General features: G+C 34.8%; 1 protein-coding gene across 1 annotated transcript in view; it reads left to right on the top strand.

The window, feature by feature from the left end:
* LOC106719281 (protein spire) overlaps positions 1–25651 on the top strand; it is a 112963-nt gene that overhangs the window by 34462 nt on the left and 52850 nt on the right. The gene's annotated exons all lie outside the window — the stretch shown is intronic.

Below are 25651 nucleotides of genomic sequence, written 5' to 3'. Positions count from 1 at the left end.
TTGAAAATATATTCTGACGTCTAATATATTCTAAAAACGTCGGTGGCTCAGGGGTTAAGCACTTGACTTGCAATCTGCAGGTCCTGGGTTCGAATCCCGCCACGTACCAATGTGTTGTTCGATTTTCGATTTACATATGTACATTTATCCGACGTTCTTACGGTGAAGGAAAACATCATGATGCAACCTGCAACATATCTGAGAAGAAATTCAATGATATGTGTGAAGTCAACCAACCCGCACTTGGCCAGCGTGGTTGACTATGGCCTAGTCACCCCTAACTTGGGGTAGGCTCCGAGCCCCTCGGTGGGGACGTATAGTGAGCTGATGACGATGATGATGATGATGATATTCTTACGTGAAAAAAAATCGTGAAACAAAACAATAGACTATCAATAAATTATAATTCTTCAGATGCTTAGATATTTATTTTAAAGTCACAATTAGGTAAAAACTTATTACTTGTTTATTTACTAGCAGTATATAATAGGACACTGGTTTTAATGATTGATTGTGTGACATAAGATGAAGTTACGTAATCTAGCTGTATTTATTGCTTCGTTATTACATAAGTGGTTTTTCTTTAGTGATTAATTTAATGGCTAGATGGCGTCCTTACGTATCAGTTCTGCTGATATACATAAGTGCTTGTATACCGCAGATTTTGTTTAAGGAATCAGCATCTGTCATGTTGACTGTTGCCTAATTCAACTATGGTTCGCAACGGTACCTTGTAGAGTAAAAACCTAGAAATATTGTATAATTTTTACTTTGTTATTTGAGTTATTTTTGAAAATTTACACATACTTGCATACATTAAGTTATTTATGTAGATTTAGATGGCCCTTTCTTACAACCTACTTCCGCTACTGAGTTACTGTTAATTCGTAATTTATCTACTCGTAGTTAAACTGGCTTACTGTGTCAGTAGCATGAAGTTTTATATGCAAGCCTTCATTTAGATAAGTGTCATATTCCGAACAGCAAATAGTTCTTCTCTGTCTTCATAGAATTTGTTACCTTAAAAGTCTACTGCATTAAGACTTGTTAATACATATTCCTCATCCCTTTTATTCTATTGTATTTCACAAAAAAGAGACAACAATGTTAATTGATACAAGTTTCACTTCAGTGGAAACCAACACTTATGGAATTGTAAAATGACAACTTGTATTCATCTTTCATTCTTCTCTAAATTATGTTTAACGCGTGAAATTGTCCTTACCTACGTTTTAAATCACGAAGCAATTCTATAAACGTCGCTTAAGTTCCGGTATTAAATCGTAAGGTGGGCAGGACATTAAGCTTTTAGTGCGCTTGACTCAAACGGTGACAAATTTGTATCAGTCGTGGGAAGGTCGTTTGGCTTGGACAAGTCGTCTCAACGGCAGCCTTTGCTCTTTTAAACACTTTTGCGTAGGATGATACAATTTATTGCTCTTATATAATATTATTTTATCAAAGTTTTAACGTATATAAATCATTTAATTTCTGAAGACAACGTAATATTTTATTTATTTGAAATCTTGTAAGTAGTAGTCTTCTGTTCTTTATATTTGTAGGGTAAAGATTCGATTAAAATATTTAAGTGTAGTCAATAAAAATCGACTCCAAAACTCTTAGCATAAAATCATTTGATATCAAATAATCTATGCGACTTACGTTCTGCGTTAGTGCACATGTAAATAGTATATTATGAAGTAATTATAACTTATAACCACATATATCAATATTTGTATTCAATATCAAGTGGCCAGCTCAAGGATACCGGCGGCCTGGGTTCAATCACATCAAATGCGGTGAATGAAATAAAACCCTGCTGATTTGAAATCATGTACTTTTCTTATATGTGCATGGAAAGCGAGGTCCTTTGTAAATTGTTAAGGTTTCACTGGGAACAGGAATGCGAGGAAGCAGCCTCTACTAGTTGGGCTGCTTTTTGCACGAATGCGGTAGAAAGTGAATCGATTGGCCGACTCTATCGCCCTGACGATCTCCTAATGATGCAGGAAGTGAGATATGCTAATTGAGTTTTTGTCCATGTGGGTGGGTCTGTGAGAATTTCATGTCCCATAGTAATTTTTTCTCTTATCTTGCTTCCAGAGTTTGTGAGGATTTTTTATAGAAAAACATTCTAGATCAAACAAACTAGCTATTAATTAGATATTTAACACTAAACCTAATCTTAACAGCCAGTCAGCCGCTTTTGCTTGATTAATATTACTCCAGTAGCACTGATTACTTCTGGAAAAGTGGAGCTTTTCTTAGTGATGTGTAATAAAGTGTTTACGATGTTAAAGTTAACGGTTATGTTAACATTAATCGCGGCCTACTCATATTCAATAACACATTAAACGATATCTTATACACTGAGCGAGTTTCACTTCATTAGCGCCAAGTGATGCCGACAACTAATGCCGTCAACTTATGCCGTCAATTCTACACCGTCAAGTGATGCCGCCTTACCGTTATTGACAGTCTTTTAGTGTTCCAAGTATCGGATGCTTGCATATAATACTGCATTGGCGTTTGCTCGCAACTATCAGTTACTCTATATTTTTTAATTACTACATTTTACATTTACGTTTCTTGTTAGACGATCATAATTTTTCCTTAAATTAACTTACACTTGGTAGGTACTGATAGTAATAATCAAAAGGGCAAATGTCTCACTTATTGTGTAAATTAAACTTAAAAAAAGCTTTGCAAGCGTCATTTCATCGTTAAATTAGTATTTCTAATGCATCAAATAGTTTGAAAGCCTTATAAGTTGGTTAAACTCAACGTTGTAGTGCAATCATCAGCTCGCGACCACCTCAGCCACAGTTACGGGATAATCGAATGCGAAATTGTTTTATAATCTACACACATCGATGTTGAGCTTGCATATGATTAGCTAGAGATAACGGCTTTTTGTTTTACATTAACGTAATATTAGTTGTTTCCTTAGTATATATTTTTACTCGCTTTTAACTTTAGTATTTTTACTATAGATTTAAAATGGAACTCTAGTCTTGCCTAGTTTTAATTACGTTAAATTCGCGGAGAGTTGTTAACACGTTTAGAATTGCTGACTCGTCTTTCGAGTTCATTTTCGTGCAATCGTATTGTCATGGAACCTGTTAAAATAATTATTTCTTCTTTTATAGTATACTCGTTGCCGCCATATACTCTATCCGCGCGAAATAAAAAAAACATAATAAGTAGCCTTTTTGTTCTTCCAGGCAATGTTTTACATGTATGTCAAATTTCAGTGATATCCATGCAGCCGTTCTGGAGATATGTAGCTTCTAACAAACGAGGCGCATTCGAATTTATGATATTAGTAAGATTACAACAGATTCATACGAAGCCATACCACTGAGCTCTCTTCGATCTGCAGTTTGCGGTAACGAGCGCAACATATAGAATAATGCATTTATTTCCTTGCTTTACGTAACATTCTGTAGAACAGTATTATCATTATTTTCTACCTTTGACACAGTGCGCAAGCTAGTGTTGTAATACGGCGCATTGCATCCGTCACACCTATTGCTTCCGGATTTTAATTGCTTCCGTTATAATGCGGCCACGGGTTCGAATCATATTAGTTTATATGTATTCAACTTTAAAATTTGGTACAACTGAGCTAGTGCTCAGGTACAACTGAGCACTAGCTCTTCGCGAAGAGTTTTGTGTGTATACTATAAAGTAGTTATAGTAACGTATACGAAGGAATAATGAATCGCTAACAAAATTTGTTCAGTTAATGAAAATTGAAACATTATCTTATGGATAATTTTGCTGTCTAGAGTTTTTCATTTGAAATATGGATAAATACTGGAGATATATAATCTTAATACACATAGCAAAAAGTTAAATTATCTATATTGTTTTTTTTACATTAATTTATACCTTTATATGACTTCAATTCCGATGTGTGTAATATTTGTTACTACGGTTGGTTTAGTACGTTTCATTCGATTAATGTTCACGGCCCGTTTTGGGGGTTTGTGAGGTTGTAAAGGCGCGTCTGTCGATTGCCTCCTCATATACTGCGACTTATTTATTTACGTAAGCTCGTACGTGCATCGTTTCCGCATTCGCCGAAACGAATACGGCAGTTTTATTGCACATAAAATAGTCGCATTCCAGTACTCGGGTCAAACTTCCTATCGATCGATGGTTGTCATGTCGCAGTGATTGTGCCATCATTCCTTAGTAAATATATTTGAGACTAGCTTTTACCCGCGACTCCGTCCGCGCGGAATAAAAAATAGAAAACGGGGTAAAATTATCCTATGTCCGTTTCCTGGTTCTAAGCTACCTGCCAACCAATTTTCAGTCAAATCGATTCAGCCGTTCTTGAGTTATAAATAGTGTAACTAACACGACTTTCTTTTATATATATAGATAACTTCCATTATTTCTATACTAGCTGACGCGTTAAAAAAAAAGCGTAATAAGTAGCCTTTGTGTTCTTCCAGACTATGTTCTACATCTGTGCCAAATTTCATCAAGATCCGTTGAGCCGTTTCGGATATACCTTCCAACAAACATCTATCCATCCATCCATCTAAACATTCGCATTTATAATATTAGTATGATTTAAATGTAAAGTTCTATATTTTAAAAAGAAGTCATCAATCAAAAAAGTACGTAGTTTTCTTTTAATATCCTGCTACATAGTGTTGGATTTTCTACTACAATAAGCAGTTGTTTTATTTGCGGCCAGTAATTAAAACGCACCGCGACATCGGGGCGCTATTGAACTTGCTTATTTCGCTGCCACTACCATTTGTTTATATTATTTTTAAATGCGACAGATTTACTACTTAAAATCTGGTTTTCTAAAACGGAATGTTTGTTGATTATACAGGAAACTGTCGATCGTGATAAGCGCAGTCATCTCGTGTCAAACTATAAACTACAATCTTATCGCTTATCAAAATCAATCCAAACACGATAAACTGTAGATGGCGGTAGAATATAATAGAATTCAACGCAGCAAGATGATATCCAAGCTAATGGACTCAAGTGTTCGCAATAATAACGTTACCAGTTACTTTGCCCTGTGCTTATGATAGGTTGTGGTAGAAAAACGGATAAATCAGCCTTGAAATGATCGGGGACGTATATATCATTTGGCCAATGGTAGGAGCTAGTAATGCGAGTGCCGGCTCTCATTGCGGTCATGTCTCATTTGGCGGCCATGATTTATGAAGCGTAACCATTCCGCCGGTCGATCTGATTCTCTGTTTTGTTCATTAATTCATGTAATTAGAAAACAAAACTGAATTGGCTCGAGCGATGCTGTGATTGTAAAAACTTGTTCCGGTTTGTTTGCTAGTTTTTTTGCTCAAACAATACAATGTTAGTGTTTTTCTTCTTTGTAGAAGCTTGTACAGCGCATTAGATTTGTAAATTATTATTTACTGTTTTATCTTTAAAGGAGATTGAATCAGGTTTATTTTATATTCGCTTGTAGTGAAGCGAATCGTTTAATAGAGAATTATGATAAATAAAAAGGTAATTTCCCTCTCTCTCTCTGCGCATCGTTTCATCACTCCTGAGGGTCGTGACCTCTCCTCTCGACCCTCTCACGCTGGGTGGGTCTCTACTCTGTGCGGTTCTCGGCAAAGTGGATGGCAATATATATACTGTAGTCGAGCATATTTGGTCAGTCCAGTTTTCATTTCCCTAGGTACTGGTAATTAACGATGCTGGCCAATTGCTTAATACTTATAGTAAATTAATTGAGTACTTAGTTTCAATGAATGACATTAACCTCGCCCTTGTGACTCCATTAACTATTAAACTATATAATCTACGATAAGAAGGTAAATGATATCTTATATGTTCTATTTCCTATGTGTTTGTCCCAGAAACCATATTCTAGGCGGCAGTGATAATGTCATTTTAATTGAAGTTGAATACAAGAACATCATTACGAATGTTATTCAAATCAGCGATCCAGTAACGGTATAAATGTGAACTAGCTTATGCTGTCATAAGTTTTTTTCAAGAATAATCCCACGATGTAGAGCTCCAAATGTTGAGACATTGTCCGGACCAATTGTTGTGGGACAGTTCTTGACCTTGTTCCGGATTTACTGTTTCAACTACAAATTACAAGTTCAGATAGATTTCGAATCTTTTTTTTAATTTAAGCACTATTAAAATCTACTTATCTAAGTAATTAAAATGTATTCAGATTGAACGAACTAGTGTGTTAACTAAAGTTATATTTTCATATGAACAATTGAATATTTCTTATTACATATTATTGTGAAAAATCTATCTTAAAGAAGAACAACAGCGGTGTGTAAACTGATTTTATATTCGGTTTTGGGTGCAGCTTCATAAATAATTGGACCGTTTAATTTAAAAAAAAATGATCGTGCGTAAATGCAGACCTGCACGACTCGTTATTTATAAGCCTACAAGACGTGTTTCCGGATTAATTATAAAAATTATTTAATTAATTGTAGCTATCATTAAAACAAAGAGTCAAGAAAAAAGAGACAATCTTTTGACTACAAATAAATCTATTAACTCATCTTGTAATAGATATCGGTGTCAAACAAAAAATTAAAATAGTAAATACTAAAGCTCAAGTAATTTAAATAAAAAATACCTGCTCCGTAATAACAATCTTATGTATTTGTGTAAGTTTTAATTAAAACTTGGTTTGTTTTGAATGAATTAGGTTATGAATAGACAACGTTTTCCCGCCACTCATTGACGCGAATGTGACAGCACAGAGTAAATAAATATGAAGTGCGCGTCCGAAGCGCGGGGCGGCGCGCGCGCACGGTCAAGGCTAACCGCTCGCTTTTTATTGGCGCGCAAAAGTTCAGCGCCCTCTGTCCTGTGCAGTGACTTAATATTAAATATGGCCGGATATTGAAAGAAAATCGACAATTGAAATGTTCCATCGGTAGACAGCCATTTTTTTATCTCATTTTACTACGAAAATATATTGAAATAATAGTGGAGGATTTTTTTTTAAGTAAAAGGCTTCTAGGTTTTCTTCCATGATTTGTCATTCAACGAATACAAGGCGCGAAAAGATTTTCTAATGATTGCACATATTTACGGATTAATTTGGTAAAAATTCTCAGCGCTCGGGAGGCAGAATAAATAGACACACATGGTCATAAAGATAGGCGGGCGCAAGTGTTAGATGTTCAGATGCCGACTAAGAGATAACGTACAGAATTATGCGGCCCCCATTATGGCAACAATTTCCCGTTTTGTGCTTAGATAAGTACATTGTGTTTGCATTTATAGGTTTCACTTTGCTGATACAAGGAAAGCGTTGAACGATAGGTGACATGCGGGACGTTTAGTCAATTAAATGGAAGTGTTTTATTACTAACTAGCTGTCGCCCACTACTCCGTTCGCGACCAAATAAAAAAAATCTTAATTAGCAGCCTATGTAATCTTCCAGACATCTATGCCAGTTCTACATCTATGCCAAATTTCATCAAGATTCGTTTAGCCGTTGTGGAGATACCTTTAAACAAACATCCATCCATCCATCGATCTAAACATTAGCATTTATAATATTAGTATGAAGTATGATGTACCTACTATTTTAAATTGTCTATAACCCTGATATATCTTTCACCTTTCACCTGTATCTATAAAGATTATTTTTCTGTTGATTTTTGAAATAAGTACGATAATCTCTTGCTGCAGCAATTGGAATTGCCAGAATCGAAACTATAAGACAGTGTCGCCTTAGTCACCATTCTCAGAGTTTGTCTAATAATGGTACATACATCGGAACGTATCCATCGCATTATTCATTTGTCAATGAAGCAACAATTATAATCGACTAAAGATAAAAAATATAAAACTGTGTTATATAAATCTTAAAGTGAACTCAATTTCTAATCGGATTAAATGCATGTCATAATCACAGCATCAATTCTTATTAATTAAATTAATTTCATTCAATTTCTGCGAAACAAAACTTCGACATCATTGTGTCGTTTATTAAAATATACTTCTATAATGGAGACCTTTGGCTTCGGCACAGTTAGCCTCAAATCGCGGTCGCATTCGAACATCGTGTTAATAACGGTCACCGCGCCCTCTTATATGCATTCTGACGACAGGTTTTTTGGTATATTACAAAATTATCAAAATTCGATTATTTATTATTATGATTCAGTCGAAGTAATGAACACAACAAACCGTAAGAAGGTGTTGACATTAAGTGTACCTAAAGTTAAAAAAAATTCTAACTTCCTTGCTGTAAAAGTAAAATATTATTGATATTAATACAATATAATATGTAGTTGTATATAAGTAAAACTGTTTTTTTTTATCACGAACGTGCAGGAACCGCCTCTCTGTGGTTTCCGCGGCCAGTCGTCCACGTGGATAAACTCATGGCAGATCGAGTGACAAACCGCAACGTCTGTTTCCTACTTCATTTACCGTAGTTTATATATCTGGAAACAACATTAATTTCTTGTAAAAATTTCATTCAGTGTGAGAGAATGATAATGTAAATTTAGAGTAGAGAGTTTGAAACCTTTATGTCACTTCTAGCTCGTTCTAGATTAACAGCTCGTTATTATTGTAAAAAAAAGTACAGTCGAATTGATAACCTCCTTCTTTTTGAAGTGGGCTAAATAAAATGCAACATTTTATGTAGGTTTCTACGGTTTAAGAAGCATATTGACGCCCTTATCACTCTTTTTGAAGAAACAGAGTCAAGTATACAAGTGTATTGGGAATGAAATTTCACTGTAATATATAAAACGAGTATTACACATCACTTAATATATTAGAACTCACCGGATTCGTGATTGCTTTTCAGTTAAAAAAAAAAGATAAATTGTGTTTACGCCTCGATGCCTGTATTCCACACTTCTTGTGACTTCCCAATAGCTAAGGAATAAAATTATATTTTACTTTAAATTAAAAATGCTAATCTTGATTACCATTTGTGGGCAACTTTTGCGACAAATGTGAAAGTTTTTTCCTGATTTTTTAAGTTATTTTGTAAGTAAACAACTTAATTTTTGCTTTATGTACGAGTACGTATTTGGCAAAACCTTATAGAAAATACTGTTTTAATAATGAATGATTAAAATTTAATAATCAATTGTTTTTAACTATTAGTATGACAAATTAATAATTATAATAGTGTTAGTTAGTAGTAGGGGCTCAGTTTTCCGCAACTCCACGACAAGCGCGTATTTTGCGTGAAGATAATTATAATAATAAGGTAATAAGTAATTGCTACCAACATTAGCAGAAATAATCAATTAGTGCCAACTTATTTATCTTTCTTATTTTGAATGCTTACATTGTTTACCTATATATTTCATAAACCACCCAATAAAATATTGTAGAAATATGTTGAACAAATGTAATAAAGCTATGTTTTAATATGCGGTCTAGTTTATAGCATTCTAACCGACTTTGCATCTGTGACCAATTTCAAACAATCCGTTTATTCTGATTTTGGAACCTGTCCGAATGAAGTAGTCACACGTAAATGTGGTCATATGTGATTTGCGTCGTTCGTAATAATAATATTGTTAAAATGCCGATGTAACCGGTCGTATCCATTGACGATATTTGATTGGAAATATCAAAACCGGTTTTCGGATGACCGTTAAAAGTTCGTTCGCGATCGGTTATTGGCGTTTGAGTGATAATTTTGAATGTTCGATCGGTTTTCGCGTCTCTGTGATAACTAGCTACTGTTATAACCTTTGGTTTTTCTATTGGAATTTGGAATTCATTGCCATGTTTATCGATTAATAGTGTTTCTAGGTCTTAAGATCTGAATAAAGAAATTTTTACTGATGGAAAAATAGATATTGGAGTTCTTAGCATGACTTCTTTTGACCGAAATATTTTAATCTTTTAATCCTACAGCTGTTTTGCATTCGTTTAAGTAATTAAAGATACGATCATTTAAATCGAATTGAATTAAAATTTGTTACGTCAAATATGTTTACAAATTAGTTATTAGTTTTGAATTTGACCGTTACAAAAATATAGATGTCGTTAGTGTGTAATAATAATAGAAAATTGAATTCCCGGGAAATAGCATTATTAAGCTTGTTGGTAATTTTCTAGGTTGAGTGAAAATGTCGGAAGAAAATTAATTATCTACAGAGAGCTCCCAGCTTGTAGCATATCGACATGTCATATTTATTAAGGTCTTTTCTTCATAACATGATTTATAGCTTTTTAATTACTTACAAACGATCCCGGATATAAGGAAATTTACTGTGATTGTGCTAAATTTATTTTCATCAAAGAAAATACTGGTGATCCGAACGATATAAAAGGTCCTGTACTCAATGACAAATATGAAATTTGCTTATCAGTCCATAACTGTGGCCGTGTTGTAAACTTTCTATGCATGTATGGATACTCTATAAGGTATTACTACGCTGTATTGGCATTTGCAGGCAGTGTAAGCACTTTCTATCGGGTCATTGTGTGTCGTCTCTTGTCGATGGTATCGCCAGGTATCGCGTCGGACATCTATTTTCGCTCCTTTTGTCTATGCCACGGCTATCGGAGTATCTATGAAATGCTGGCGAGCCTATGTCGTATGTCTTGTAGCGATCGATGAAAAACTTTATTTATATAATATAGGTATACTTGTCCAGACTTACTTAAAGCCAGATATTATCCCTGTACACATTTATGTGCTTTCAATTTCAAAATAAACGCGCTTAAAACAATAAACACGATCCTTTAAAGTGTACTTAACGAAGTTAACTAATGATATGTGGTCATGAGCTCATTTGTACGGGCGCTTTTGTAACGCGGCGTTTAAACTCGATGTTGACGGTTCTCCAGCGACGAACGCTTTAAAATCACTCTTGTTCCAATCGCCCTGCACACAAAATGCAACACTGCGTGATAAAAAAGCGTCGCGTTTTGAAACCGTTACCATAAGCACAGATGGAAATTCTTTTATTATATTTGAACGCGCGGTGAAAAAAAAAACGCTCGTGTGAATGGGGGCTAATGGTAATAACTTTAATTCATTGATAGACAAGTAATATATTAAAGTAAGAAACGAAGCAGTTTTTGTTTGCATTTTATATGGATAAATGTTAACTAGGGCTATAAGTGGTAGAGTGCACGTGCATTGTAGTCAGGTGCATTCCTATTTTTATCTTTACGTAAATAATTTTTTGTTCTATTACCAAATGTAACATCGAATGTATCACGTGCCTTCTGCGTAATCGTTGTTATTACAGTTTTTGCGCGTGTCGTGGGTTCTAAATGACAGACTCTACGTAGGGTTGCCATGTACGTGTTTGTAATTAAATAACATTAAGTTAAAAAAAAATGTTAGTAAGAAAGTAACACATCTGACTTATATTGATACATTTACTGAAATCTAAATTCTTACTAATATTATAAATGTGGCAGTTTAGATTAATGGATAGATGTTTGTTACGGAGGTAGTAACGGACCAATGGATCTTGATGAAATTTGACACAGATGTAGAACATAGTCTGGAGGATTACAAAATCTACTTATAAAGTTTTTTTAACGGCGGAGTCGCTGGCGACAGCTACTCAATTTATAAATGTTTTTATATGGTCTCGCTGTTATCCAACGTTACGTAAAATGGATTTCATTATTAGAGAATTTTAATTTAACATTTAATTGAAAATTATGCACATGTATAATTTCACCGAATTTTTTCCACAAGAATTTCTTAGATATAAATATTCTATGGGCCTCAGTATAATATAAGTTTTTAAAATATCAACCCCGTGCAGGAGACAAGATGCGTCGGAATGTCGCGCTAGTCGACTGCGGCCGGCTCGGCTCACCTGCGTCTTTGATGATACCCTGGTACATTCCGCTGTTTTTCATCTAATTACAACATATACACGCCAATTCAATTACCGTCTGTTTGTCTATTTGTAGCGCTTAATTGAATAGCAAACGCATTTATACGAATATATGCCCTTCTATGAATGTTAAATAATTTGTTACTCTTAAAGAGGCTGAACTTTTTTATGCTTGTGACCTTTAAGTGACATTGTCAGTTATCAGCTGTTCATTTCATTTTAATTGTGATGTATTGCATCTGCAGGTGCGTTTCGCAAATGTTTTATAGTTAACCAATTCTTTATTTTTGTCTCTTCTCATGTAATGCTGTGGTTGCTCTTATCTTTTAAAAAGCGCTTCAATTTCATTAAGTATTAGCATGAGTTATTAATGTCAAGCAACAAACAATAAATCAAGCAATGAAGCGGTGCCCGCTAGTCTGACGCGTGCGCTTGTTACACCACGCCGAGCACGCACATTCTAAATGAGTGTTTAACTGAAGACGCTCGTCAATTACTTTCTGATTACTATTATAGAAATGAAGAAATGTTTAGTGGATAAATTTTGATGTTTTAATTAGGAAAAGTAATATAAGGCTTGTGTTGGAAGGATGAATTTGTAGGTATATTTGTGGCATTTTTTTACTCATGGTTTTTAATGATCTAACTATTCAACTTATAGCAGTGTTTATTTGAAAACAAGAATTATTAGTGGTGTAAAATGTTTTGTATAAATTCAAATGAAAATGGTAGCAGTATTCCGAACCTTGACAGGCGCTGCAATCAGTAACGATGTACATTCGAGTTGATTATACTTGTAGTAGGGGTTACAAATGTATCGCCGGAGGCAATCAGTTGGAGAGAACAATTTTTGGGCATCCGAAGCGTCCTATGTATGTCACAGTGGCGTATGGCGTAAAATAAACTACGCGGAGTGGTGTCGGCGATCGATTGACCCGAATTGTACTCGATTCGATCGACCTGTTTCTACAACGGGTTTATAAATGTTCGCAATATAATTGAAAATATCGATATGAAGATGTAGTTCGTGTTATACTAAGGAATGTGGGAAAAATCTTATAGAATTCGTGGCTTTGAAACGTACGTTCCTTAACTGTGATTGTGATGCAAATGCCTAATTTAAGTCCTCTTTTCTAATAAGAAAATGATGGGAAGGGGAAGTGGATTTGGCGGGAGAGGGGACGTATAAGAAGAGGAAATATCCTCTTTCTGTGCGTCCCCTTCTCCATTGATTAAAGGCAGGCAACGCATCTGCATTTGTGGATGTCTATGGGCATCGGTCGCCTCGCTATTTCGTCGAATTCAAGTGGCATTTTGCTCGTTTGCCACCTTTTGATAAAAAATGAATAGTCAAGTTTTAATTGTAGACTATAATTTTTGACCATATTAGGACTTCGTTTTATAATATATAAAATTCTCGTGTCGCGGTGTTTGTGGTTAAATTCCTCCGAAACGGCTTGACCGATTCTCATGAAATTTTGTGAGCATATACAGTAGGTCTGAGAATCGGCCAACATCTATTTTTCATACCCCCCCCCCCCCCATTTAGATTTTTTTTACTGCGCGCGGACGGAGTCGCTGGCGACAGCTAGTAACTATATAGTAACACAAAATATTTGATTTTGTTTCTATTTTAGACCCGTATTTTTCATGTATCGTTTGTTGAGGTTAAAAAAAGTTAATATGGGCCTTTCTTAAAATTGTATAAAAAGACATCAATTTAATAGAATAATAACCGTGGATAATATTTGACCTAAAACACTTACAGAATACACCCGTGTCAAATTAAATTATACCTGTTAGATATGAACTAAGACGTGAGAATTTTTTTTATACGACTAAAGGCTGTAGCGAGACGTTTGATTCGGAAATTGTAATTATATTCGGTCTATTGAAGATGCTTTAATAATTTTAGATTTGTTTTTTAAATTGAATTAATTTCTTCTAAAACTAATGGGCAGTAATAAAATAATCTGGAAGTTACTTTTGAGATTTAAGAGGTAAGAACCTGTTGCTTTTGAGCTTTGTAATGGTGGCAGTCCTTAGTAGATTTTTACAGAATATAAACTTAAACATTCTGAGTGCGGTAGTTAAAATTATATCTTACTTCTTACTAATATTATAAATGCAAATGTTTAGATGGATGGATGTTTGTTAGAAGGTATCTCCAGAACGGCTGCATGGATCTCGCGGAAATCATAGTCTGGAAGAATACATAGGCTAATTTAGTTTTTTTAACTCCGCGAGGACGTAGCCGCTGGGATAGCTTTTTATAGACCCAAATAATAATGAATTTATATGATCAATATATGAAGTTTATGAAGTTGATTTCTAATTGATTCACACGTGCTTTAAAATAATCTAGGAATGTATGTTTGACTAAAGCTTGCAAATAGTATGTCAATCGATGATATCATAGCTATTTTTGAATACTACAAATCTAAATATGGTCTTGGACTAAAGTTAACCATCGTACGATAGATAAAAAAATCGCAATTGCTCTCTTTCTTATATGTTTTCTTCATCCATCCGTCCATCCATCCATCCATTCAGCCTCGTCACGCCCACTGCTGGGCATAGGCCTCCCCCAAAGATCGCCACGATGATCAGTCCTGTGCAACCCGCATCCAGGATACTCCCGCAACCTTGACCAGTTTTATGTTTTCTTATATATCTTTAATTGGTTATACCGCTCAGAATTTTCTAGTAACTAGTATCGAATCTCCAAAAATTTTAATTTGATCAACACGTGTTCAAGACAGTCGTCCAAACAAAATTGTAGATATTTTAATTATCATTCCGATGTCATTGACCTTAGTACGTAAATTATGCGATGATCGACATTATTGTTTCTAATCTATTGTTGTGTATGATTATGAAGCAAATAAGCGAACTTATAAGATACTCGTGTAAGCTTCGGTATTACTTTGTAAATCTAAAATACCAAAGACCTACTCGAGCATAGACAATAACACAACACAAAACATGACAAGGCAACTACACTATAGTACGATAAAATCTTTTGGCACTTTTTTTACATTTGCACGCCTGTGAGCTTATGTGTTTTAGATTTACTTTTCCTATCGGGCCAGTTAAGTATGTTGCACTTATTTAACACAACGTACACTGTCAAGGCTGTCAATATTTAATGCTTAACAAGAAATTTAAGAAAAGTAAAAGTGTGCAATTATCGCTTCTCCTGCCACCTGTCAGGGTATAACGGCACTACCGGCATAACGTGCGGGAGTCGCGACCCTCTTCAGCCTCGCTAATTTGAATTCTTTCACCAAATTACTTTCCATATTTATTGTTGATCTCGCGCGAAACTCTCGCCGCGACCGGTAACAACTGGGTTAGCGGCACACGCGAATATTGAAGTTTCTGAAATTCTGATGCCCTAGCAAGGTCTGTGGAGCACGAAGCATGCCCTTATTTATCTTGCGACCATATATTTGATCAGTGGGCTTAGCACGAATATTTATGACAATCGCCTTCGTAGCGTCATCGTCAATTATGTCTAAATTAGTATGAAATTTTTTGTGTACTTTACGCCCGATAACGCCCGGGCTTCACAAATTTTAATACAAATGACGATCGATGACGATACGATGTCGATTGTGTCAAATATTCGTACTAGGTCCACATATGTTTGTATCTTTTCGTTTTTTTTCCTTAATTGTGTATTCGAACCGTTTTGGCGACTAAAAATCAAGCCTACGATACGTGGAAATTAAAATGTAGAATTTTTAAAATTGGTAACGTTTTTACCTTGTAAGGTTATGAATGATTCTGCGTTGATATAGTTTTTTTTTAGTATAATTGATGCATAAATCAATAAATTTTCACATATACATGTATGTCAGGGTGACAGTAGTGCACTGGTCACAATCCACTGCTCGGCCCTCCCATGTTTCCGTCGTTTTGTCACGCGTGCCTTTCAGTGTTCACACATTCCCGTGTTGTAGGTACCGATCGCACTGACAACAAACATTTTATTGAATCTATACGAGCAAATCAATTTATAGATTACTAGCTGTTGCCCGCGACTCCGTCCACGCAGTTTTAAAAAAAAACTTAATGAGTAGACTATGTGTTCTTCCAGACTATGTTCTACTTTTATGGCAAATTTCATCGAGATCTATGCAGCCGTTCTGGAAATACCTTCTAACAAACATCCATCCATCTAAACATTCGCATTTATAATATTAGTAAGATTTGTAACTAAACGTAGATAGTAATAGGTTGTCTAAACGCTATGTAGCTTTATTAATTAGGTTTAATTTCCTGCTCCTTGTTAGAAATTTGGACAATGCATAAGAATGTATAAAAAACTAAAATATAAAGTACTTAAAAGTATCAGAAAATCTTCCTTAAATTAATAGTTAGAAAAAGTTAATTTATGAATTACTATACTTTTCCTAAGAAAAGTACTATTTTCTGTGCTTAAAAAATCACTGTCCAAATCGTCACTGTTAGTGAATCTACGATATGTACTATCTAAATTTCTATAACATCAAATGTTATTGTATGTACAAATTTCTCTCGCATTGTAATTCAACATTCTCTTCAGAGCATCTCCTCGGCTTAGCCTGTTGTGTGTTAGCAGCACATAAGAAAGTAAAATTGATAATAGTCTAAACGGCAAATTGATTTTCTTTTTACTCTCGCGTAGTGTAAGGAACAATCTATACATTTAATGATGAGTAATCAAATCAGGTGTTTTTATTTGGAGAGTGATTGATGTTGCGGAGATGCCAGTGACGGGAGAAAACAGGTTATGATAAAGCATGTTGTACACAAACTGCTATTTATAAACAATGTTTGATACTATAGATAAAAACTATATCCTGAATTCTATATACAGCTTAAGAGATTGGACCAACTAAAAATTGAGTCATTTTAATTTGCTGATTATTTAGTTACTAATCATTTTAAAAATCGAATTTTTTTATTTGCTTGTTATGGTAAAAATGTATTGGATAATTCTGGAAAATCTTTGTCTAATTTAAATTTTAAGATACGCAAGATGATGCTCTATTACTCATTTGATTTTTTTATTTCATATTAGTATTTTTAATCGTAAACTATAAATAGCTGTTTGTGTGCTCGCAGCCTCATTTTATTTTCAAGGTGCTCAGATTTGAAATGAACGTTAGAACGATCTAAGAGATTGGTGCAATCGTTTTTGCAGTACAATGTGTAGGGTTGAAAAGAAAGTGATTGACTTCCTCCACAGTATGCTGTGTACAGTGTACAATATGCGTCTGATCTAGACACAAACTAAGGAATGTGAAATATCATTACTATTGTTTAAATCTTACTTTGCTCATTTGTATAAGATGTGTAAACTTTCAAATCAATCATCATCTATAAATGAGTGGGAATATCCTACAAAGATTTATATTAAACTAGCTTTTACCCGCGACTCCGTCCGCGCGGAATAAAAAATAGAAAACAGGGTAAACATTATCCTATGTCCTTTTCCTGGTTCTAAGCTACCTGCCCACCAATTTTCAGTCAAATCGATTCAGCCGTTCTTGAGTTATAAATAGTGTAACTAACACGACTTTCTTTTATATATATAGATAGATTAATAGAACATTAGTAGTAAATAAATACGGGTCATTCAAGTTAAATGTTTAACTTCAATTGTAACACTTGACTTTATTATGTTTGCTAAAATTTTGATTATTGTAGAAAAAACACAAAGTGTACGTATTGCCTCGATTTCTTTATTAAGTAAAAGTTAACTTGACATATATTGCATTGTAACCTTTGACTCTCACATAAAAATATTTCTCGTGCGGTAGCCTTTAACATTACAATAGTTCTCCAACTCGATGCGCTACTTATCGAAATTGTTTTGAAAGTTCACGTTTTAAAATTATAACGACGCTATTTCCATTGGTTCTTTAGTATTTGCTTTTGAGACAAGCTTATTGTTCAATTTGCCGCATAATGGGAAGCCCACGCGAAACAACGCAAGCGCAATATACGTTCGACTATTTAATGTGCAATGTTTATATTAAACATTGCATAGTAACTTGTATGTATATCCTTAAAGTCAAAAGATTTTTAATTATTTCAAATCGATTTTATTGTAATGAGTTGAGAACAGATAGTGAAAGTTGCACTACAATTGTTAGTATCGTATTTAATAGTATTTCTCATCCAATATCTTCTCGTCGGGTAGATAGCGCGATACCAATATCAAATTGAATGAACGACTCGAAAGTTTTTAATTATCACAACCATTTCTAATCATTCATTTACTAATACAAATCATTTGCTAATTAGAAATGTAATAAGGAGGGTCTTTTGTTGGAATACAGGTTCAAAACAAACTATGTAATACATACATGTAACATGTTACGATTATAGTCACTTGCTTTGTTATGAGTATGAAAATATGCCGCGTAATGTAACAAATGGATTTTATTAACAAACTTTCTTCATCTTTATTTATATTGCGAAGTAATTAATTTTGCCTACGGGCTATCATTACAGGATATACGTTCACTTCTTGATATCGGAAGTGAAATGTTAATGAGCTTTTAACTGCACGTCATTGTTGTAACGTTAGAGAGTGATTATTTAATATTTAAAAACTAGATCTAATGGTATATTTAACAAGATAGACGTAGACTTTAGTCTTTCTTAACTATATTTTCCAAAATAATTGATTGTTTAAAGTACATGTTGATATTAATAATCTTATTATATCTTTAGAAAGTGGATAGAATCTGTTATGATTTTGTGTTTAACAAAAAATCTCAATGCAACAATTTTTTTTCAGTTTTGATTACATTACGTAATTCTCGCCCACATATGAATTAACTTCCTTGAATTTGTTAAAAATATAACTGTACTATTTGTTTTTAATTATAATGTAATGATATTTTTTTCATTACCTTTCATGTAAAGAGATTGTTTTCAGTTCATATAAAGCAATCGTGCGACTTCCAAATTCAAATTAGACGCGAACTTTTTGCGCGTGTTTGTTTTTTTTTAATCAATATAAGCGAAAGGCAACTCTCGCTTTCTAACCTTAAATGTGATAGACATTTGTTTATCAGGTACGAATTAGTTGTACATAGTGGGCGGTTCGCAAGTCGACGACTGTGGGAACGTCAACCGCCCACGGACCACGGATATAAATGTTATAACTGATTTGTGAAAACGATGTCATGACTCCTTATAATTTTATTGTAGTAGGCTATTGTTAGATTCCGGAGCTCCGTCTTTCATATTTGACGATAGTAAAACGCCATTATCCAAGCTTCACTTAAATAATAAGGTATCTTTATTAGGATATTGCGCCAGGAAACAATAAATGGGCCATTATTTCACATATTTTTGTTTATTCACCCTATGTAATAATACTTGCAGCTCGAAGAGCCAACTTCTAATCTATGTCTTTCTATGAGATAGCCATCATAAGCATAAATACAATGTGAATATAAATTTCATTCTATATACAAAAATATCTGTTGAACACAGTGTATTTTGTCTCATTATGTGATATTTATCTATTTGACAGCGTTTCAACCAACTTGAATCTTTCAATAAGAGTTTTAAATCGCTATGCAATCTAATTCGACCTTTGTTTGTATAACCTTCTTTGTTACGATAACTCTGTATGACCCGTACATTATCTAAGTTGGCCCCTGCGGTGTCCGTTCCTCAGGTAACTTACGTAATCGTTACAGATCTGTCATTTGCATAACTATCGTATCATCCGCCTCTAAAGATAGAATGAACTTTGCGAAATTCCGTTGTTCGCTGAATATCCTTTGTTGGTAAAATACGATGTTTTTTTTTCGCCAACAGAGTTGGACGATGGTTTAATCAAGATATAACTATGTTAAGTAACTCTAACGAAAGCGATTTGAAATAAATAAATAATGAAAATGTCTTTGGCCAAACACGCCAGGGGAGTACGAGAGGGCGGCGTAGCGCCGCCCATAACAAAAAAAAAACTAACGAAAGAGGTTTTTTTGTACTTCATATCTAAGAAATTATATTATTTATACAACAGTTTTACAACAGTAAGTTAAAAAGGTTCGGTTAGAATAGAAGGTGTTTATGTGAAAAGTTAATAACCACACTTTACATAACTTAAATTATGATAGAGTATTATTAAATGTAAAAAATAATAGTTTACATGTTTACTACGCTGATATGCCAAATGTTATTGCATTCAATATACATTTATTAGTTGTAAAGTAAAATTACTCTCTTCTAAAAATTCACGTAATTCGAAAGTCTTTTTAAAAAATTATAAGATTAATTGTAAATATGAAATTAAAGTGTTACTTTTACATAAACGTGTAATTAACATCGTTATCTTGTTTAGAAATCGGATTATTTAAATAACAGATTTATGAGAAAACGCTGTGTCATAGTTATTTAAATACGAAGAGTATAATTCATCTAAGTGTAAATTTCCACTGCGGAATCATCCATTCAAATATAGCTGTCTCAATTTATATAAAGAGAGTGAGATAGATGGTTATATCATTTAGATCGTGGAAACGAACAGTAACAAATTTTGTGTACGCTTGTGCGAGTAAAAATACTATTCGTAATTAACATCCATAAGTAATTTACCAAAGTAAAAGCTTTTGTCTGTGAACATTAAAAGTGACTGTATTATTGGAATTAAATTAATAATTTATGTACATTTAAGTTAATTAAACTTTAATAATTAATTACTTTGGACCAAAATTTTAAAACTACGTTAGTTAAAACGTTTATTTAGTTAAACATATCTAATCTCTATACTTAGCCTAGATTGTTTTAGGAGCGGAAGATATTAGGTCTGAAAAAAAAAATAATAAAAATGTTAACAGCGATTTATGTGTAATTTATGTAACGCACATTTACACGATCAAAGCTGTAGACATCTACGTAACTGTCAAGAAATATAAAATTCACAATTTATAGTTTAATGACATACAAAGCTATTGCAAAAATGCAAATTTATTGTAGGCTTCACCCCGGAAAACTGACCGCTACTTAAATGCTAGTGATCATTATGCGTTGTATAACTATCACTACTTAAGCACTCTATTAAAACAAGCTTTCTATAATAATTTTTCCTTGTAGGCTATCTAATGATGTATCATGTACAACGTTTATGCAACCACCTGTCCTGTGATAGATAACTTAAACATGCTGCATTGCAAGTTTAACTGGTTGCAATGCTTAGGAAATACATATCATGTCAGCTCAAAGGTCGTAAGACTGTCCTATAATTCACCTATCAATTGGCTACCCTCCAAAAAGCTAACTTCGTGTGAATCCCAATGAAGAAATGTAACATTGTCGGAAATAGTGTTTTGTATTCGCACGCTTAGTTCGTCGCCTAAGTAAATAGTTCTCATAATCATGTCTTAATTAAAATGCCCTTTCTCGTAACTAATTCCATTCTTATGCACGTTGTAGGAATTCTTTGCTTTCACTCAGATTCTATTTATATGCCTCTTTGTTTTACTGTAACTTTAAAATCAAACTGGCTGTAAATATAAATTTTAAAATACTACTACAACCAGTATTATTACACGATTATGTAGATTTAACGATAGTTATGATTCCCTTAGTGGCGATTTACCGATTGTGCGGCAGTAACTGTCTCCTAGTAAATTCTCTTTGTTAACTAAATACACTCATATCACAGCCGCACACTCCCTTGAATTCTATTACATCATTCGCTCCGGCTCGGGAGTTCCCATCTCAGTTGAAATGAAGTCGCTGAGAGATTGTTCCTTTTGTCCGTCGGCTTTTGTTATGACTTAATGCAGTTCCTTCTAACTTCCTTTATGAACGGATAGGATTATCTCTTATTTAAATTGAATTAATCCTCTGGACTACGTTCTACATTTAGGCCGAATTTCATCAAGATCTGTTGAGCCGGCGATACCTTCAAACAAACATCCATCGATCTAAGCTTTCGCATTTATAATATTAGAAAGATAATGATTGGATTTGACGCTTGGATTTCTAGCTTCTTGGAGGGTCGGAGCATCAAGGTCGTTGTTGACGGTGCGTGCTCTGACCCGAAACCAATCAACGCTGGTGTCCCACAGGGCTGTGTACTGTCGCCCACATTGTTTCTTCTGCATATCAATGACATGCTGCAATTCAGCAACATTCATTGTTATGCAGACGATAGCACGTGTGACGCACTGTACACGGCCCGTGCCAATGTTTCTCGGGCTACTGCCGATGAGAACCGGACCAAACTTGTGTCTGAACTGGAGACCCTACTGGGTGAAGTTTCGGATTGGGGTCGACGAAATCTCGTTGAATTCAATCCCAAAAAAACACAAGTGTGCGCCATTACCGCTAAAAAACAACCCTTTGTCGTAAATCTTCGTTTTGAGGGCACTCCCCTGGTTGCCTCAGCCAGTATCGGTATTCTCGGCGTTGACATATCGAGTGACGTTCAGTTTCGCGGTCACTTGGAAGACAAGGCCAAGCTGTCCTCCAAAAAGCTGGGTGTGCTCAGTAGGGCGAAGCAGTATTTCCAGCCGGGCCACCGCCTACAACTGTACAAGGCGCAAGTTCGGCCCCACATGGAATACTGCTCGCACCTCTGGGCTGGAGCACCCCAATACCAGCTTCTTCCATTTGACCGCATACAACGGAGAGCGACTCGAATCGTCAATGACCGAGCTCTTACCGATCGGCTTGATACTCTGGCCTTGCGGAGGGACGTCAGTTCCCTCTGCATTTTTTATCGTTTATACCACGGGGAGTGTTCCGAAGAACTGTTTGGAACGATTCCTGCCGCCGAGTTTCGTCATCGGACGACCCGACAGACCGCCAGATACCATCCATACCATCTGGACGGCTGGCATTCCACAACAGTGCGGTTCTCGCGAAATTTCTTGCCGCGCACGGCCGCGTTGTGGAATGGTCTGTCCTCGGCGGTATTTCCAAACCAGTACGACTTAGGGTCCTTCAAGAAGCGAGCGTATCACCATCTTAAAGGCCGGCAACGCATTTGCGATTCCTCTGGTATTGCAGATGTCCGTGGGCGTCGATGAACACCTTGGTGTTCCCGCTGCTCGTTTGCCCCCTTCTCTTATAAAAAAAAAAAAAAAAAAGAAATATGGTACAGTTGATTGGGTAAAGTTAGTCGGTAATATTTAATTTATAAGAGTTCCCTCTGTCGTATATGTTATTGCAAATATGTTCCAAGGAGTGATATCCCATAACGTCCACTGTTAAAAGTTTCCTTCCCATATTAAAGCGAATAAATGTATGCTATATAATGATTGAGATTATTAGCAAAGCGCATAATCCATTGCGTCACTAGAATTGCAGTGCGGAGAGAGCGTTTCACCTTTGTATTAACAACGGACATACGCCGACGTCGCACGCACTAAGCTCTCGTTATCTGCCTTTGTTGTTTGCACATTGGAGAACTAGTTCCTAATTGTTTTAAATCATAGGCGGCAGCGGATCTTGAAAATTGTGTACATATGTATATTCGTTTTTACCCGTCTGACCCAGGAGCGGAATGTTTTTTATATATATAAGATCCATTGTATTATGAACCCATTTTATTTGATGTTAATGACAAATAAGGGCTTTTTTCCTTTGTAGTTTCATACTTCGAGCGAAAGTTCAGTTATAAGTAATATATTGCATATTGAGACATTGCAACATACTCGTACTTTTATCGCAAAGTTTATTCAATTAGGAAGTCCCGAGACCTCGCGTTGTCAAAGATCATAGAGTTTATATCCTCGTAGCGTTACGCATGTTACTGCAATAAGCTGTCTATAATACCATTCAAGTGCGATTCAATTTCCATTGCTTGAATATTTTATACAAAAGTACAAGATGTACAAAAGTTACGTATTTAATTTAAAACTATTTTGAAGTGGAATCAATGTTTGATGTCACAAGTTTAAAAACAAAAGCAAGCTTAAAAATGTTATACGTGAGTTTCTATTGTTGGAAGAGACACGAAGACATTTTTCTGAGTTTTCTCAAGAAGAATTGGGATGACAATTTCTTTTCCATTTTTTTTTATTTATAAATTGAAAATGAATGCCGTAGATTGTAATAAATACTCAAATTATTGTCTTCAATGTTGTGTGTCTCATTCATGTCCATAGTGTAGTGTTGTCTGTCTGTACATCTGTGTACTGGAATTGAATGTGTCGTAATTCTTCATAACGATGTTTACACGATAATTGTCTGAGGCGACGCGAGCGCCAATTCGATTAAATTGTTTTAGTACTTATTCTTAACTACAGGATGTTCGATAAACGAAAATAATTGATATGACTTAATTTTTTTTTCCAACGTGATTCGATTTCCATGGTGTTATATTTATCTGCTATTCAAATGTATTTTTTGTTGTTGAATGGTACATCCTATTTTTATTGTCATGAACGATACTGTACTGAGTGTTTGAACTGCTATAGTGTACTATATTAAATTTTGTAATGATTAAAAAAAAAATTAAAAAGTATTAAGATGAGAAAACATGTATTCCTATCAGTAGAAAGAAGTCAAACCAAACTGTACAAAGAAAACACAATAAGGCAAATAACGTACCTTTTTTTCTTTTCGGAGACTTTTTACTTTTTATCACACTTTTACTGTATTGAAAAAAAAAAAACTATGTAACTTAAGAATAAAATATCTATACTAACACTTATGAGCAAAGTAATTCAAGTAAAATAGAAAACACAGTAACATCCTTTATAAGTACTTCAAGGGTCTCATTGATTGAGGCGGACGGGCGACAAATCAAATTAATTGTTGCGAGCTTCTTGCCAGAGGGCTACGATGATACGATCTGTTGTTGTTTTAGTATTTTCCTGAAGGTACCAATTTAGTGATTGGTTCTTTTTAATTAAATTACTAAGCATAGTTTATCTTGGTTTCCTGTCTCCTTCTCTTCTAAAATATAAACCAATTACAAAGATGTGCCATCTTTCGACTTATACTGATTTTCTTTTAGTTGAATTGTTTGAAAGAATTCTTTGTACCCATTTTTCAAGTAGTCGACATTCTTTTACAGAAATATTTGAATGTTCTATTTTACTTTTATCCCGTACTTTAAGGCAGAATTCGACCAAAGGAATGTTGGAATATTTGGGACAATATTTTGGCAGCAAAACATAGGTTACGTAAACAAGCATTCGGTTGTGCTAGTTTTCGGATATTTTAGTAAATGAAGATACATAAATGTTACAATCTGTGGCGCCAAAGGAAATTTGTAGCATTTTCATTGTTTTTTCAAAGCGATGCTATTTTTTGATGGCATTGATAAACTGTTGTTTAGTCTAAGACGATATTCTTGAATTTGTAATGCGGTAACATCAAAGGAAGGGGATTCTCATTAGGCTTCTACCTATATTCAAAACTAGTTCTCCAAGCTTTTGTGTATATTTTTGGACCGAAATTATAACTTCTCTTAGGCCCTACGTATACGCAAGGCAATGTAAATCGTAGAATCTAATGTTGTATGGTTGCGTCGCGAGAATCGCGTTGCAAGCGTTCCGTACACACGACTTTGAATCGTGGACGCGAGCCTAGATGTCAATGGTATAGATTTGCTCCGCCATTTTGCAGCGACTTTTCTCACGACAATGTTGACAAATTGCGAGCGACTGTCTTTGGCGATAACACATAGAAATGGCAGCGCCGCGCACTGTGTACGAACCTCCAAGACGTTTTACTGCGTATGTCGCCAGGCGACTAAAATCGCCGGTTTTCGAAGATTTACACTGCCTTGTGTATGAAGGGCCTTAGTATCTTAGATATTATAGTTTCACATATTAAAACG

The sequence above is a fragment of the Papilio machaon genome, chromosome 1, assembly GCF_912999745.1.
Source record: "Papilio machaon chromosome 1, ilPapMach1.1, whole genome shotgun sequence".
Classification (NCBI taxonomy): Eukaryota; Metazoa; Arthropoda; class Insecta; order Lepidoptera; family Papilionidae; genus Papilio; species Papilio machaon.
The sequence above is the reverse complement of the archived record's forward strand: the minus strand, read 5'-3'. Positions and strand labels throughout refer to the sequence as shown.